The following is a 19,363-nucleotide window of genomic DNA, read 5'->3' on the forward strand; positions in this document are numbered from 1 at the left end:
CAGAAAAAGAAACAGAAGACAACAGAAAAATAAAATGAAAACAGAAAAAAAACCATACACACCATGCCCCTTACCCCTCCCTTTCATTGATTACTAGTATTTGAAACTAAATTTATTTTAACATTTGTTCCCCCTATTATTTATTTTTATTCCATATGTTCTGTTCATCTGTTGACAAGGTAGATAAAAGGAGCATCAGACACAAAGTTTTCACAATCACACAGTCACATTGTGAAAGCTATATCATTATACAATCATCATCAAGAAACATGGCTACTGGAACACAACTCCACATTTTCAGGCAGTTCCCTCCAGCCTCTCCATTACATCTTGGATAACAAGGTGATATCTACTTAATGTGTAAGAATAACCTACAGGATAACCTCTCGACTCTGTTTGGAATCTCTCAGCCATTGACACTTTGTCTCATTTCACTCTTCCCCCTTTTGGTCAAGAAGGTTTTCTCAATCCCTTGATGCTGAGTCTCAGCTCATTCTAGGATTTCTGTCCCGCGTTGCCAGGAAGGTCCACACTCCTGGGAGTCATGTCCCATGTAGACAGGGGGAGGGTGGTGAGTTTGCTTGTTGTGTTGGCTGGAGAGAGAGGTCACATCTGAGCAACAAAAGAGGTTCTCTTGGGGGTGACTCTTAGGCCTAATTTTAAGTAGGCTTGACCTATCCTTTATGGGGTTAAGTTTCACATGAACAAACCCCAAGACTGGGGGCTCAGCCTATAGCTTTGGTTGTCCATACTGCTTGTGAGAATATCAAGAATTCAATTTGGAGAGGTGGAATTTTCCCCCGTTCTCACCATTCCCCGAAGGGGACTTTGCAAATACTTTTTTATTTACTGTTCAAATCACTCTGGGATTTATCGGGGCATCACTGCGGACAAACCAACAAAATTTCATCTCCTACCCAAAGTTCCATGTACTTATGTTGTTGAACCAACTATCTATATAGGTTATATTAGGAGATGCACTAGTCAAAATATAAATTTTGTACCAAATAAACATTTTTTTGCTTTAGTCTCACACATAAGTTGAAATTTTAAAATATTAATTACCATCTGTTTTCAGCACCCTGCTGTAATGACATTCCTTTGTTCTTCCTCATGCAAAAACATTTTTTTAATTTGTACGTTTAGTCACTATCATTATACACTCTAGGCATTCCTAGATTATACCATCTCAGTCTTTATCGTCTATCTTTCTTTGTGATTTCATTTATGCCCCCAGCCCTCTTCCCTCTATCATTCTCACATTCAGCTTCATTCAGTGTTTTAACATAATTGTATTATAGTTAGGTAGTATTGTGCTGTCCATTTCTGAGTTTTTATATTCAGTCCTGTTGCACAATCTGTATCCCTTCAGCTCCTATTACCCAATATCTTACCCTATTTCTATCTCCTGATGGTCTCTTTTACCAACAAAATATTCCAAGTTTATTCACTAATGTCAGTTCATATCAGTGAGACCATACAGTATTTGTCCTTTTGTTTTTGGCTAATCTCACTCAGTATAATGTCCTTAAGGTCCATCCATGTTGTTAAAATACTTCATAACTTTATTCTGTCTTACAGCTGCATAATATTCTATCGTATGTATATGCCACAGTTTGTTTAGCCACCCGTCTGTTGATGGACATTTTGGCTGTTTCCATCTCTTGGCAATTGTTGATAATGCTGCTATTAACATTGGTGTGCAAATGTCCGTTTGTGTCCTTGCCCTCATGTCCTTTGAGTAGAGACAGCATATACATGGGTCCTGTTTTTTAATCCATTCTGCCAGTCTGTGTCTTTTGATTGGGGAGTTTAATTCATTAACATTTAGTGTTATTACTGCACGGGTAGTACTTTCTTCTACCATTTTGCCTTTTGGATTTTATATGTCATATCTAATTTTTCCTTCTTTATACTTTTACTCATAGTCTTCCTTTCTACACTCTTCTCCACACCTCTCTCTTCTGTCTTTTCGTATCTGTCTCTAGTGCTCCCTTTATATTTCTTGCAGAGCTGGTCTCTTGGTCACAGATTCTCTTGGTGATTTTTTGTCTGAAAATGTTTTAATTTCTCCCTCATTTTTGAAGGACAGTTTTGCTGGATATAGAATTCTTGGTTGGCAGTTTTTTTCTTTTAATAATTTAAATATATCATCCCACTGTTTTCTCGCCTCCATGGTTTCTGCTGAGAAATCTTCGCATAGTCTTATTGGGCTTCCCTTGTATGTGATGGATTACTTTTCTCTTGCTGCTTTCAAGATTCTCTCTTTCTCTTTGACCTCTGACATTCTGATTATTAAATGTCTTGGAGTACGTCTGTTTGGATCTATTCTGTTTGGGGTACACTACACTTCTTGGATCTGTAATTTTAAGTCTTTCATAAGAGATGGGAGATTTTCAGTAATAATTTCCTCCATTAGTTTTTCTCCTTTTCCCTTCTCTTCTCCTTCTGGGACACCCACAACATGTATATTCATGCGCTTCATATTGTTATTCAATTCCCTAAGTCCCTGCTCATATTTTTCCTTTTTTTCGTATAGTTTCTGTTTCTTGTCGGATTTCAGATGTTCCGTCCTCCAGTTCAGAAATCCTATGTTCTGTCTCTCGAAATCTAACCATTGTAGGTTTCCATTGTTTTTTTTCATCTCTTCTACTTTGTCTTTCATTCCCATAAGTTCTGTGATTTGTTTTTTCAGACTTTCAGTTTCTTCTTTTTGTTCTTTCCTTGCCTTCTTTATATCCTCCCTCAATTCATTGATTTGGTTTTTGATGAGGTTTTTCATGTCTGTTCTTACATTCTGAATTAATTATTTCAGCTCCTGTATGTCATTTGAATTGTTGGTTTGTTCCTTTGACTGGGCCATATCTTCAGTTTTCCTAGTGTGATTTGTTATTTTTTGCTGGCATCTAGGCATTTAATTACCTTAATTAGTTTATTCTGGAGATTGCTTTCACTTCTTTTACCTAGGGTTTTCTTGCTGGATGAATTTGTTGTCTATTCCATTGTTTTTGATGAGAAGTCAGTGGTTATTTGAATTGTCTTTCCTTTGGATTTAATGTCTTACTTTTCTAAGGCTGCGTTAAGGTTTTATCATTATCTTTGGTTCTTTGTAGAACTTTTACTTTCTTGATCATTTCCTTTGAAGCACAAAACTTTTCAGTTTCAATGAAGTCTGAGTTATCTAGCTTTCTTTGATGGCTTGTACTTTTGGTATCTTATCTAGGAAACCGTTCTTAAATCCAAGTGCATGAAGATTGCCACTGGGTTTCCTTCTAAGAGTTTTATAGTATTAGCTCTTATTTACAGGTCTTTGATCCATTTTGAGTTAATTTTCGTAAATGAAATGAGGTAAGGGTCCTTACTGTTTTGCATATGGCTGTCCTATTATCCCAGCACCATTTGTTAAAAATACTGAGGTTCTTGAATCTGCACTTTAATATATTTCATCAAATTGAGGATATCTCAACTGTTATTTTTTCACATATTCTCCCTGCCATGTTATCTATTTCCTATTTTCTGGGAATCCAATTACATGTATGTTTGACCTTTTGCTATTATCCATAGGTAACTCAGTCTTTGTTCATTTTTTTTATAAAGTAACTTAAAAAAAAAACAACTTTCTTTCCATCAGGTTGGTTTGCTGTGTTTTTGCATGTCTAGTAATTTTTTTATTGCATGTTTGGGACATTATAAATGTTATTTTGAATGTTTGAATTTTATTGTCTTCTTTAAAAAAAGTTTGAAATTTGTTTTGTTAAATTAACTTATGAATTTAAGATGAATTCTTAAAAGAATTGATCTTTTCAAGACTTAAGTTTTGCTTTGTTTTTTTACTTTCCATATGTTTATAGGCTATTTATAGTTTTTCATTTGCAAATGTCTATTTACATTCTTTGCCTGCTTTTTCTTTTGGGTGATCCTCTATTCTTTATACTAATTAAATAACACTTTTCTTGCCTCTATGTTTTATCAGTATATTCCCTCAGTTTATTAGTTAACCTAGTTTATTAATATATTAAAGGTTTGAGCATTTTATAGTTATAAATGATTTCTGATTCCTTAATTAGATAGTTGCTATTATTTTCTTAGACACATCTGAATGAATAAATATCTGCCTGTATAGGATCAGTGTTATCTGATTAAGCAAGACTTTATTGGCTTTTACTAAGTGAAACAGTCATTTCTTACAGGTTCCCTGACTGTATGAAAACTATACAACAGTAGTTCGTTCCTTGAACTACCTCACCCAATACATGATAATGACCAAAACACACATTGATAATTCTTTTTTGGGTCAAAACATTTTATAAAGCAAACAAAATGACATAATTTCTTAGACTGTCCTATTCTGAAACTAACAAATCATATTCCTCCCTGAATTCATTACTGGAGTGGGTCTTAGAGCTGTACCACTAGGTTCTTCTAGCCCCAGGCATAGATTTTTATTTCAGCCCACATCTCTGGTCTCACACTTTGGAGACAGACTCTCATCCTGTATAGAGTTATTGAGGCCTTTCTTAAATCTTGAGTAGCCTTTATGTTAGCAGTAGGTTAACCTTAGTAGTAAGGCCTCACCCTTCTGGAGTTTTATTGAATGTCCCAGTTATTAAATGAGGTTTTTTCATTTTGGCTAATGTAAACTTGAACATCTCCTAGTTTGGTATGATCTCAGATTTGTTCAGCTTATAGTGCCTTGGAAGCTCTTCTCTGCCTGGCCTCGTAGAGTGTCTTCCTATGCATGTGCAGATTGGTATCCGGAAAAGACTCAGGAACCTTATGGACATTTCTGGAGCTGTTTCTCTGTGTAGCTTCCTTTCCTTTTCCTATTCCAGCCACTTTGGTCTTCTTGTCTCCTGAAATCATGAGACCATGAGCCCTGTTTGGTTTTTGCTTTCCTGTGTAGCTAGTTATAAAATTACCATGGAAAAAGCCAGGGTCACTATTAGATTTACCTCATTTGATCCCTTCTCTCAAGAATCACAGTCTGTACTGCCTCCATTGTCTACAAAATTCTTATTTCATATATCTTTATATAGTTTTCTAGTTGTTTAAGGCAGAAGGTAAGTCCCACACCAATTATTCTTTCTTGTGCAGAAACAAAAATTCTCATAATTTGCCTTTTATCTTTGTGCTTATAATCCATTGATCAGAACCCTGGAATAGAGAAGAGATGAACGGCACCCTGAACCCTTACCACTTGCCACAACCATATTAATTAGACCCTGTTATCATCTCTGTTTTACAGAGAAGGTAGTTTCGGCTAAAGAATATTTCATAACTTGTACATGAAATGGTAAGTGGCAGAGCCAGAAAATGAATCCAGGCTGTCAGATGACAAAACCTAATGTGTTTAACTCCTTTATTTTACTGCTTCTACATTATCTTTGCATATTTGTGCAAGTATTTTGGGTGTTCTGAGGGTAGACTTCAAAAAGGGGAATTGATTTGTCAAATGGTGTGAACATAATGTATTTTGATAGATATTGTGAAATTATCTTCCAAAAAGTCATAGCAATTTATAGTGCCACCTACAGTATGTGAGCATACCCTTTCCTAACTCCCAACTCCCTTCTGGGTTTTGTTTTTTCAGCCTCTGCTCTCCCTAGGATTATGATTACCCACTGCCCTGAGCCCCCACTCCCAGTGAGTTGTAGTATTCCTCAATTGTTTTGGAACGAGAAGAAAAGAAAAAAGGTGGCTATCTGGAAAAATAATATAGATTTTTTTCATTAGAAAAGATAGATTACAATTTTAGCATGTGTGCCAGTTTGAAATTTTTATGTACCCCAGAAATGCCATGTTTTAATCCTGATCCAGTCTTGTGGGAACAGCCACTTCTTTTCATCCTAATTCAACATTGTAGGGCAGAAACTTTTGATGAGATTATCTCCATAGAGGCGTGACATGCTCAGATGTGGGTGTGACCTTTTGATTAGATGAAGATGTGACTCCACCCATTCCAGGTGGGTCTTGATTAGTTTACTGGAGCCCTTTAAGAGAAGAAACATTTTGGAGAGAGTTCAGAGCAGAGCTGATTTAGACATTTGGATATCGAGACAGAAATAGCCCAAGTACTAAGGAAGACTCACAGAAACAGCCAGAACCTGAAAAGAAGAAATCTCTGGTTCCCACAGATGCTAAGCTATGGGATGAAACTGGGAGTTTTGTCCTGGAGCAGCGAAGTAAATGCCCATAGACGCTTAGAGAGGAATCCACTGGCATCAGAAGCTGGAAGCAGTGGAACCCGGAACAAGAACCAGCAGACACCAGCCATATGCCTTCCCAGATTGCCCTTCCTTGAGCTAAGATATCTGTCTCTGAATGCCTTAGTTAGGCCATACTTAGGGCCTTAGAACTGTAAACCTGTAACTTATTAAATTCCCTTTTTAAATAGGCTGTTCCATTTCTGGTATGTTGCTTTCTGGCACCTTAACAAATTAATACAGCTTGCAAATATGACCTTGGGTTAATCCTTTTTTTTTTTTAGCCTCAGTTTCCTCATCTATACACTTTTTTTTTTTAAAGGAAATGCATGTTCAGTATAAAAATATTAGAGTTTAAAAAATAATAAAAAGAACCTATCATCTTACTACTCTACAAAATACATTATGATACATATTCTTCCATATTTTTCTTTATATGTCTTTTTTTTTTCTTCAAAAGACTGAAATGGGAACTTTTTCCTTTTTGTTTTTCAGTATAGTCTGTAAAGGAATTTTAAGACCATAAGGGGTATCAGGAGGTTCATCTATCTGAATAGTTATTGGTCTGGGATGGAAACTGTCAAGAGCTCTTTGAACATTATTATAGGATATACAAGTTTAACTTGTTTCTGCCCCGTCACATCTAGTATGAATTAAAATTACCGGAGTCTTAGCACAGAAGGAGTCCACAGACTCTGAAGACAGGTATTACTAATGGTCTTTCTTGCCTTGTTCTCAATCAGCCCTATCCAGTGAAACATTCTACAGTGATGGCCACTAGCCACATGTGACTCTTGAAATGCAACTAGCTCAGCTGAAGAACTCAATTTTTAATTTAATTTTAATAGTGCTGCTTTATATAATAGCACAGTTCTAGAATGTTATTTTTCAGATGCTCTGATGAGAAATAATTGAGTGAGGTTGTCAGCCAAGCAGCGGGGGAGGAAGTTCATGTTTTCTGACTTATTTCACTTCCCTGCAGAGGGTTTGTGTATCTCTGGAGAGATGCAACCAGGGGCTGAGGCTCCACAGAGGAAGAACCTCTGGGTTCATGAGTTAGGGTGGGAACAGTATTTTGCTAATGAGCTCTTCTAGTTAGATACTTCATTCTTTGTTTATCCTTCTGTTATTTTGTCCCACTAAATTCTTTGGTGCACAATAAACCATATACTTAATCCAATTTTTAAAGTGGACCTTTGGACAAAATATGCTATTTAAGTTCTAAAAGTGTTGCCCGGAGGACTCCTGGTTAAATTGCACCTGGCTCCGCCCTCCCCACAACCACCTTTTTTTTTTTTTGGTCAAGAGAAGCTAATTCTCTTTACACTTTAAAGGCTCTACTCAGTACTGATAAAATTATTTCCACTAAGGGTTCTTTCTATTAAAGGTTTGTTGAAATTTTCATTCTTTGAGTAGCAATGAGTTCATACTTTTTGACGTGATGTAGTTATAATGAAAACATTTCTAAAGTCTTCAGACAGTTAAATATTCTAGTAACTCAAGAAACTAAGTTTCTATAAAACTGCTTATAAATTTTGTATTTTCTTAATAGTCACATGGCTGAAATGGCTGGCTTTTGTTGTTGTTTCCCAGAAGCAAGGTCAATGTTAGAAAAATTATGAATTTTCCCTTGGCATTTCTGTGGTAATTAAACAGCTGCTATTTTTAGGAACGTAAACTTTGATGAGCAAATGAGATACCCTGCTTGGTTACCATAAAAACACAGATGCTCCTGGATTCCAGGAAGGTGCCTTTGCTGAGAGCATCTGTTTTAGTTGGTCAGGCAAGTGACTTCACTCTGTTTTACGAAGGACACCACTTCCTTAGCACGGAGACAGGTTTACAAATGAAAAGGCTAGTTTGGCATTTTGTAAATCTTTTATTGCTTTGGCTTTATCAGTTCTGTGTAATTTTGCAGTATTAGATCATTTTGTTAAATTGTATCACTTTCTTAATAACCTTGAAATGACCAGTCCTTTGTGTACCTGTTCTTTGGATTGTTTATTTTGCAGTCGAGATAATTTTTTTTGATTCATAAGTTCATTTATTCAACAAATATTTAATGAGCACTCACTGTATGCCAGACCCATCCTGGCCCCAGGAAGCATAGATGTGAACAAGATAGAATTTCAGTCCACGTGAAGCTTACAGTTTTATGTGCAATGCAAGCATGTAAACAGACAAACACACAATTGGGTAAATGTTTCCATTTAAGTTTATTATAATCAGTTTAGTGAGGAAGGGGTATCTAGGAAGACTCTCAGAAAAAATCAGTGTCTAAATAGAGAATTGAAGAATGAGTAGGAGTTATTCAAGCAAAGAAAGGAGCAGAGAGTTAGGAGGGAGAGAAAAGTATAAAGGGAAGAAGCTTGTAGGTGAAAGAGTGCCCAGGGTAGCTAGTAAACTGAAAAATTTCTGTACATGTTTGCCAAATGGCTGGTCAAGCTATGACCTTAGGGCAAAATGCTGTTTCATTCAGAACACAAAGTTGTGACCTAGACTTTATTCATCCCATGTTCTAATTTAATGAATTCTAAACAGTTTTGATCATGAATCCCATAAGTAAAAAATGTTTTGATAGTGTATATGCAATATGTGCATTTTTAAATAATTGATTAAATTAAATTTAATTTGGTATATATTAAATTTATACTTATACTTAAAATACTAAATTTAATTTAGTATATATTAAATTGTATACTAATAGTTTGTATGCACAGTAAAGCATAAACAACAAAGAAATTAACAAGATGTGCTAAACCTTGATTCTTGAAGACAATTGTAAAACTCTATAGCTTTTACAATGTGACCATGTGATTTTGAGAACTTTGATGCTTCTTTTGTACAGGATATGAACAGATGCATAAAAAAATGACATTAAATAAATAATAGGGGGTAATGGGGTAAAAAAAATTGGATATGTTGAAATACTAGTAATCAGTGAGAGAAGAGGAAGGGGCATGGGATGTATGGGTTTTTTCTTTTTTCGTTTTCTTTTTCTGTAATGATGCAGATGTTCAAAAAATAATCATGATGATGAATACACAACTATGTGATGATATTGTGAGCCACCGATTGTATACTTTGGATGGAATGTGTGTGTGTGAAGTTATCTCAATATGAGAATATTTTTAAATTGATGTGCTAAAGGTGAAATCCATAATATTTTCATAATCATTTTAATTTTTATTTATTAAAAATAAGAAAGCAAAGTGATGCTTCATTATTCTTTTTTAAAACATTTTTAAATTGTGAAATATAAGATATATACAAAAAAGTGATAAATTTCAAAGTACATAGTAATAAGTAGTTATAGAACAGGTTTGGGGTTTGGTATGGGTTACAATTCCACAATTTTAGGTTTTTCTTTCTAGCCACTCCAAGACACTGGAGACTAAAAGAAATATCAGTATGATTCAGCGGTAGTACTCATTTTTTAAATTCTATCTTCTCTGTAATATCTCATCCTTCTCCTTCGATCCTTCTCCCAATCTTTAGGGGTATTTGGATTATGCCCATTTCAACTTTTTCATATTGGAAAGGGCTGTCGATAATATGAGATGGGGGATGGAACTAGTTGATGTTCTGGAGAGGTTGGCTCCTCTGGGTTTCAGAATTTATCTGGAATAAGAACCCATCTGGAAGTTTTAGGTTTCTGGGAGTAATCATAGTGCGTAAAACTTTTGTAGAATCTCATATAGAGCCCTGGGTGTTCTTTAGGTTGGCAGGAATGGTTTTGGTAGGGTTTGACAAACCATGGTAAATAGCAATATCTAGTGAAGCTTGCATAAGAGTAGCCTCCAGAATAGACTGTTGACTCTGAACTCTCTCAGCCACTGATAACCTTATTTTGTTGCAATTCTTTAACCCCATTTGGTCAGACCCCATTGTTGGTCCCCATGGTGCCAGAGCCAGGCTCATCCCTGGGATTTATATCCCATGTTGCCAGGGAGATTTTCACCCCTGGATGTCGTGACCCATGTAGTGGGGAGGGTAGTGAGTTTACTTGCAGAGTAAACTTAGGGAGAGAGAGGCCACATCTGAGCAACAGAAGAGGTCCTCTGGAAGTAACTCTTAGACATAACTTTAGGTAAGCTAAGCTTATCTGCTACATAATTAAGCTTCACAAAAGCAAGCCTCAAGATCAAGGGTCTGGCCTATTGGGATTTCCTAATGTTTGAGACAGTATCAGGGGTTTCCCTGGTGGTAAAGTTTATTAGTTCCATATTTTTTCTCCCATCCCTCAAGGAACTTTGCCAAAACTTTAAAATTATCTGCTCAACATACTCTGGGATGTATATGGGCATTACATGAAGCTATACAGAATTACAAACCCTCATTCCCATTCTGGGGTTCATGTGTTTGGGTTGTTTAAATGATCTATCCAGACAGGTTGAGTTCGATTATGTGCTACAGAAAATTTAAGTTTTGGACAAAATAAACCTATCTTCCTTTGAGTATGTGAAGTGCTAAAATACAGACAATGTCATCCTTACCCGTGTTCTGATTTACCTTAGTCCCAACCTGATCGACTTTGTTCTTATCTCTAATTGAGCCCTGATATCTTTTTCAGTTTCTTTAGCAGTTGCTGTATGTGATAATGCTGACTTTCAGATGTGCGGAACTCCTACTCTGAGTCTTAGGTGTCACACAGGCACACAAATATCCAAGGAAATACCAGTTTATACGCATACAGCACAGCCTCTCAAAATCTAGAAGTAACAATTACAATTCCGTACTAATTGTGACTGCTACAATCTAGGCCCAGTTTTCTTATAATTATTTTCTAAAAGAGAGCATTCAATATTTGCTCTTTGTTTCTGGCTTTTTTTGTTGTTGTTGTTACTTTTCAATTTTTTTTGTTTTTAGTTTTTTGTTCTTGGCTTATTTTGCATCACATAATGCCCCCAGGTTCATTCACCTTGTCACATGTCTCATGACTTCATTCCTTTCTGTAGCTACACAATATTCAATCATATGTAGTCACCACAGTTCACCATTCTACTTCTCAGTCCGTGTACCTTTCAGCCAACTCCATCCATTGGGCTTCATGTATAATGTCCAAATCAGTAGTCCATGTCTCACATCATCCCCCTTTGGTTGTATAGTCATCAACACTCTTAATTTTAAGCAATTTTCTAAACTATGCTGAAGATGAAATCCATATTTTCATTATCATTTTAACTTTACTAAAAATACCGAAAGCAGAGTGATGCTACATTCTTTAGAATCTTGGTTTATCATTTTGCGATGTAACTATTCAGAGGTCTAGTTCTAAATTCAGTACATTTAATTTAAAACAGTTATTATGGAGCTATATATGAAATGTAAAATTTTAACCATTTTTAAGGTACAGTTCAGCAGTATAGATTGCATTTTTTTCACAGAACCATCACCACCATCATTACCCAAAATTTTTTATCACCCCAAACAGAAACTCCATATCTATTAAGCAATGATTTCCCCTTTCTCCAGCCCCTGGTAATTTCCAGTCTACTTTTTGTCTATTAATTTACTTCTTCTAGATATTTCATTTAAGTGGAATCATAAGGTATTTATCCTTTTGTGTCTGACTTATTTCACTCAACATAATGTTTTCAAGGTTCATCCTTACTGTAGCATGTATCAGAATTTCATTCTTTCTTTTAAAAGAAGTTATTATGGTAACATATATACAACATAACATTTCCCATTTTAGTTGCTTTCAACTATACAATTCAGAGGCGTTAATTACATTCACAATATTGTGCTTCAGTCACCACCATCTATTACCAGAACTTTTCCACCACCCCAAACATCAATCCTGTAATCATTAGGCATTAACTCTCCATTCCCCATCCCCATCCAAACCCCTGGTAACCTATAATCTTCTTTCTGTCTCTATGAATTTGCATATTCTAGTTTTTTCACATAAGTGAGATCATAGAGTATTTGTCCTTTTGTGTCTGACTAATTTCATTGAATGTGATATCTTCAAGGTTCCTCCATGTTGTAGCTTGTTTCAGAACTTCATTCCATTTTGTGGCTGAATAATATTTGTTGTTTATATATACTGCATTTTGTTTATCCATTTATCTGTCATGGACATTTGGGTTGTTGGCTATTGTGAATAATGCTGGTATGAATATTGGTATACAAGCATTTGTTCAGGTCCCTGTTTTCAACTTGGATTTGTACTTAGAAGTGGAATTGCTTGGTCATGTGGTAATTGTATATTTAACTTTTTGAAGAATTGTCAATCTGTTTTCCATAGTAGTTACACAAATTTTTTTTCTGACCAACAGCATCCTTATCCACACTTTTTTTTTTTTTTTTAATAATAACTATACTAGTGGGTATGAAGCAGTATTCCGTTGTAATTTTGGGTTGCATTGCTCTAATGACTATTGATGTTGAGAATCTTTTTAATATGATTGTTGACCTTTTGTATATCTACTTTGAAGAAATATCTGTTCAAGTCCTGTATCCGTATTAAAATTAGATTGTTTGCCTTCTTGTTCAGTTAATTTCATTTTATTTTGGTAATTGGCTTTAATGGCTTCAAAACCTAGAATTAAATTGGGAATTTGGCTGCACTTTCAAAATCATAATACTTTTTTTTTCAGACTTATTTACCATCTATGGAAACGTTTTGTTGAAATGTGGGTAGTAAATTTCCATCCATCTGGTTTTTTGTAGACTAAGCAGAATGTTACTTATTTTTTTTTTTTAACATGGACAGACACTGGGAATCAAACCCAGGTCTCTGGCATGGCGGGCAAGCACTCTGCCTGCTGAGCCACCATGGCCTCAGAATGTTGCATTTTTAGAATGCGAATGAAAGGGTCCAAAAGTCACTGAAAATGCTCCATTTGAATGATTTTTTAAAAGGCTGGGAAATTCTGCTTGTTACTGGACAAAGGTGGTGGATTCTTTTGCCCAATATGTTCAAATAACCAATTTCTGAATCACCAGGGTTTCAAAGAGAGAAAAAGTTTATTACTAGGCATGTAGCAGGAGCTCAGATGGCCTAACAGTCGAAAATTTGTTTCGTACTTTGTGCCCAGTAATAAACTTTTTTTCTCTTTGAAGCCCCAGTGTCTCAGAAATTGGTTATTGGAGTGCATCAGGCAAATGAATCCACTGCCTTTGTCTGGTCCATGAAGGGGCAATGCCTGAGGCTCTGGAGCCCCAGCAGAGCAGGTCAGCATGGTAACTGAGCCTTTCGTGGCCACTGGACTGTTCTTAGTTGAGAGGCTCAGCAGTCGGTTTTTCTCTGTTCTCCCAGCACTCTAGAGACTTTTGGCACCTTAAAAAGCTTCAAAGAGAGAAACCGGTTCCAGTTCCAAGTCTGGACATCTGAATGGGTGAGTGGGTCAACAAGGAGTAAAGGTGGATCGGGTCTTGACCAAAAGGGGGAAGAGAGCAATGAGACAAAATAAAGTTTCAGTGGCTGAGAGATTTCAAACAGAGTTTAAGAGGTTATCCTGGAAGTTATTCTTACACATTATATAGATATCCCTGGAGAGGCTAGAGGCAAATAACTGAAACTGTTGGACTGTGTTTCAGTAGCCTTGATTCTTTTTTTTTTTTTTTTAATATTTTTATTATAAACAACAAACCAAGATACCAACATTCTTGACATACAATCATTCTTGATGTATGAACATTTGTGACATGGTTACAATCAGTGGCTCATGATATCATCATGTAGTTGTGTATTCATCACCATGATCATTTTTTTGAACATTGCATCTCCAGCAAAAGAAAAAAGAAAAAACTCATACATGCCATACCCCTTACCGCTCCCTTTCATTGACCACTAGTATTTCCATCTACTCAGTTTATTTTAACCTTTGTTCCCCCCTATTATTTGTTTACTTTTTTATCCATGTTTTTTACTCATCTGTCCATACCATGGATAAAAGGAGCATCAGACACAAGGTTTTCACAATCACAAGTCACACTGCTAAAGCTGTATCATAAAATCATCTTCAAGAAACATGGCTACTGGAACACAGCTCTTCAGTTTAAGGCACTTCCAACTCTAGCCTCTCTAATACACCTTAAACTAAAAAGGGGATATCTGTAAAATGCGTAAGAATAACCTCCAGAATAACCTCTTGATGCTAAAATCTCTCAGCCACTGACACTTTATTTTATCTCATTTCTCTCTTGCCGCTTTCAATAGAGAAGGTTTTCTCAATCCCTTGGTGCTGAGTCCCAACTCATTCTAGGATTTCTATCCCATGTTGCCAGGGAGGTTTACACCCCTGTAAGTCATGTCCCATGTAGAGAGGAGGAGGGTATGAGTTTGCTTTCCATGTTGGCTGAGAGAGAGAAAGGCCACGTCTGAGCAACAAAAGAGGTTCTCTGGGGATGACTCTTATAGCCTTGATTCTTGAAGATGGTTGTATAACTATATAGCTTTTAGAGCCTGATTGTGAAAAACCTTGTGTTTGATGCTTCCTTTATCCAGGGTATGGACAGATGACTAAAAAATAAGGATAAACAATAAATAAAGAATAGGGAGGGATAAGGGATTAAAAAATGGTTGATTCAAAATCCAAAATTGGCATATATAAAAACAAGTATTAAAATGGACATTTGCTTTTCAATGATTGAAGTGAAAATAGCTGATTTCTGTGGTTGATTGGATTGTGAATAAATTACCATGTTTTAACTCCAAAAAAAAAAAAGGTTGATTGTAATACTAGTGGTCAAAGAGGGAGGGTTAAGGGGTATGGGATGTATGAGTTTTTCCTTTTTATTTCTTTTTCTGGAGTGATGCAAATATTCTAAAAATGATCATGATGATGAATAAGCAGCTATGTGATGATCAAAAACCAAAAATTGGATTGGGGTTTTTATATGGCAGTTTATGTCCCCTAAACCTGGTCCTGGGGTCACACTTCCAGAACGATCCCCCTTGCTCTGACCTCTACACCTTCTGTTTTCTGGGTACCATACTGTATAGGGTTTGAGGCCCTAACCTGAGTTTGTTTTTTGAGTATACTCCTGGAAAATAAGTAATTGGCGTTCAATGAAATTAAGTAGGCCTGTTTAATTACTAATGGGTGTGTTACCTAAGTATAGTAAGTATTTAATGATTGTTTAATTGTTAATTGATGTGTTAAGCATTTAATGCCTGTTTGTTAGTTGGTGCATTTGTTTCAAGTTTTTAATTTGGTCAAGTATATTGCTTGAATATAATAAATGTTAAGTGTTTGTTAAATTTGTTAATTAGTGTCTTACTGCATTTGTGTTGATCAAATGTTCCTAACTGGTTACTGATTATAGAAATTCTTTAAAAAGGAAACTTGTGCTGTACTGAAAATTAGAAAGATTTTAATTATGAGTCTATGAGAAAAAGGTTTATTTATGTAACATAATCTGGCCTCAATATAATTTAAAATGAAAAACACCACCATTACAGTTAAGGTTAAAGATATTACAGTTAAAATTATTCTACAAAAAGTCAGAAATGGGATGAGATAATGTATAGTCTTATTTGTCCCTCTCAAAAGAATTTCTGTGTTTCTGATTCCCATGTAACTAACTTCCTATTTGTATTTGCTGCCTGTTCAATATATAGTCTCTTACATCCAGATGGTAATAATGACAAAGTAACAAAATTCTTTAAAAAGCTCTGTTGGAATTGCTTAAGAAATAAATAGGCAGCTTTATAAAATATAAATTGGTACTTCTAAAGTAAAAAAAGAAAAAATTGTCTGAGCAGCAAGATTCAAAAGCCTTAGCTTTATAATTACTATAAACTTTTTCTCTCTTTGAAACCCCAGTGTCTCAGGAATTGGTTATTTGAGCTCATAGGGGAAAATAATCCACCAGTAACGTGCTTCTTACGTTTTAAAGCATGCAGATATAAGAGTTTTTGTTTTTGTTTGTTTTTAGATAACTTACATAATTTTCTTTAGCAGAATCACTTAGTAATGGAAATGTTTCCAGATAACCGTTTTTTAAATGCTTGCTTCATTAGCACAAGGTATTTCTTTACTTTTTGTTTTAATTCTGGAAAAGTAAGTAGTTTTAACATATTATTAAAACATTTTTATCTTATAGGAAAAAGTGAAAATTTTCTTTTTAAAATAACTTCTTGTAGCATATTACTTACAACCTCTTCTCATCCAGAAATATTTAGCAAATTTTGAATACTAGTCTTTTTATAAAAGAGAATTGTATAGCTTATCTATGTTTAATAAATCTTTTAAGTATTCTACTTGTGATATCATTTGAACCCATGTATGGTTATAAAAGATTTTGATGGTTACTTCCTATCTATTTATGGAGTGCAGGAAAGATTCTGTGTTGTAAAGGTCTTTTTTTTTTTTGATAAAATTAACCTCAGAGACATCCTGATGCACCTTGTGTGGCCCCCTTGGCTCTGACTTATTTGCAGCGATAATTTACCTGCAATGCAGCAGTGAATGGCATTCCCATAAGGTGTTATCTTTGTAACTCTATTCTGGAATTCTTTGCTTTATTCCAATGAAAGCTGCCATTATTGCTTATATTTCACAATTTTCTCATGCAGCACATTGTTTTAAAGTTTTCAGTACAGCTCTCCTTTAGTAGCTCACAAAATGTAGTTCTTGAGTACTGCGTTATTACCCAGTAAATACACTGTAAGGCGAAAAGAAACATCCATCTTTTGATCCAACTGTAGAGCAGACCTCCCACACCAGTCATTTGTCCTGATATTTTTAGCTCTCCAGGGTTTTTTAAGAGCTTCTGACTGAATTTACCAATAAAAAGATACATTTTAGTTTGTCACCAGATTGTTTTCTTTGTATCATTTCAGCCATTTTTATTAAGGTCCTGGCTTCTTGTGCTTTCTCTTAGGAAAACTCAGAGGTTTCTCTCGCTTATTAGCTTTAATATGATTTTCTGAAGTGCTGCATTGAATAACATGTGACTTTTAACAGAGGTGGAAAAATTATAGAGTATTTTCTCTCGCTGTGGATACTTAGTTTTTAAAGGCCTGGCAGCTTATTATGGCTTTGTTAGTATCATGTTATATTTTAAGGCATAATATATACTTAGGATGAGGTTCATCTTGAGCAAAAATGGGTGTACAATGAATATAAATGGAATATTTATATTCTGATATTATATTATATTCTAATATTTTCTTTTGACATCTCAGAGGATTACCTTGCAAAACCTTTTGGAGGCAGACGTCTCCCTGTGGAGAGTGCCTGTCTACCTGACTGGGAGAAGTGTGTTGAAACTAGCCTTCAAATTAAGCAAAAGCAAAACAAAGAAGTAATTTATTTTCACTTGTGAATTTGTGTTGGGGAGACAAATTTTTTTTTTATTAATTAACGGAAAAAAAGAAATTAACCCAACATTTAGAAATCATACCATTCTACATATGCAGTCAGTAATTCTTAACATCATCACATAGATGCATGATCATCGTTTCTTAGTACATTTGCATCGGTTTAGAAGAACTAGTAACACAACAGAAAAAGATATAGAATGTTAATATAGAGAAAAAAATAAAAGTAATAATAATAGTAAAAAAAAAAAAACCTATAGCTCAGATGCAGCTTCATTCAGTGTTTTAACATGATTACTTTACAATTAGGTATTATTGTGCTGTCCATTTTTGAGTTTTTGTATCTAGTCCTGTTGCACAGTCTGTATCCCTTCAGCTCCAATCACCCATTATCTTACCCTGTTTCTAACTCCTGCTGGACTCTGCTACCAAGGACATATTCCAAGTTTATTCTTGAATGTCGGTTCACATCAGTGGGACCATACAGTATTTGTCCTTTAGTTTTTGGCTAGACTCACTCAGCATAATGTTCTCTAGGAAACATGCTTCATAAGTTTATTCTGTCTTAAAGCTGCATAATATTCCATCGTATGTATATACCACAGTTTGTTTAGCCACTCGACTGTTGATGGACATTTTGGCTGTTTCCATCTCTTTGCGATTGTAAATAACGCTGCTATAAACATTGGTGTGCAAATGTCCGTTTGTGTCTTTGCCCTTAAGTCCTTTGAGTAGATACCCAGCAATGGTATTGCTGGGTCGTATGGCAATTCTATATTCAGCTTTTTGAGGAACTGCCAAACTGCCTTCCACAGTGGTTGCACCATTTGACATTCCCATCAACAGTGGATAAGTGTACCTCTTTCTCCGCATCCTCTCCAGCACTTGTCATTTTCTGTTTTGTTGATAATGGCCATTCTGGTGGGTGTGAGATGATACCTCATTGTGGTTTTGATTTGCGTTTCTGTAATGGCCAGGGACATTGAGCATCTCTTCATGTGCCTTTTGGCCATTTGTATTTCCTCTTCTGATAGGTGTCTGTTCAAGTCTTTTTCCCATTTTGTAATTGGGTTGGCTGTCTTTTTGTTGTTGTTGAGTTGAACAATCTCTTTATAAATTCTGGATACTAGACGTTTATCTGATATGTCATTTCCAAATATTGTCTCCCATTGTGTAGGCTGTCTTTCTACTTTCTTGATGAAGTTCTTTGATGCACAAAAGTGTTTAATTTTGAGGAGCTCCCATTTATTTATTTCCTTCTTCAGTGCTCTTGCTTTAGGTTTAAGGTCCATAAAACCGCCTCCAATTGTAAGTTTCATAAGATATCTCCCTACATTTTCCTCTAACTGTTTTATGGTCTTAGACCTAATGTTTAGATCTTTGATCCATTTTGAGTTAACTTTTGTATAGGGTGTGAGATATGGGTCTACTTTCATTCTTTTGCATATGGATATCCAGTTCTCTAGGCACCATTTATTGAAGAGACTGTTTTGTCCCAGGTGAGTTGGCTTGACTGCCTTATCAAAGATCAAATGTCCATAGGTGAGATGGTCTATATCTGAGCACTCTATTCGATTCCATTGGTCGATATATCTATCTTTATGCCAATACCATGCTGTTTTGACCACTGTGGCTTCATAATATGCCTTAAAGTCAGGCAGCGCGAGACCTCCAGCTTCGTTTTTTTTCCTCAAGATGTTTTTAGCAATTCGGGGCACCCTGCCCTTCCAGATAAATTTGCTTATTGGTTTTTCTATTTCTGAAAAATAAGTTGTTGGGATTTTGATTGGTATTGCATTGAATCTGTAAATCAATTTAGGTAGGATTGACATCTTAACTATATTTAGTCTTCCAATCCATGAACACGGTATGCCCTTCCATC

At 35.5% G+C, this 19,363-nt stretch overlaps 1 protein-coding gene across 2 annotated transcripts in view; it reads left to right on the forward strand.

The window, feature by feature from the left end:
- Window positions 1-19,363, forward strand: part of NSF (N-ethylmaleimide sensitive factor, vesicle fusing ATPase) — a 182,337-nt gene that overhangs the window by 14,090 nt on the left and 148,884 nt on the right. The window contains exon 2 of one of the 2 annotated variants that reach the window (XM_077164053.1): window positions 13,471-13,549. The exons of the other annotated variant lie outside the window; for it this stretch is intronic. The gene's annotated coding sequence lies outside the window, so the exon portion shown is untranslated. The remainder of the gene's footprint in view (window positions 1-13,470; window positions 13,550-19,363) is intronic. 2 annotated transcript variants of the gene reach the window in all.

The sequence above is a fragment of the Tamandua tetradactyla genome, chromosome 6 (genome assembly GCF_023851605.1).
Source record: "Tamandua tetradactyla isolate mTamTet1 chromosome 6, mTamTet1.pri, whole genome shotgun sequence".
NCBI classification, from domain to species: Eukaryota; Metazoa; Chordata; class Mammalia; order Pilosa; family Myrmecophagidae; genus Tamandua; species Tamandua tetradactyla.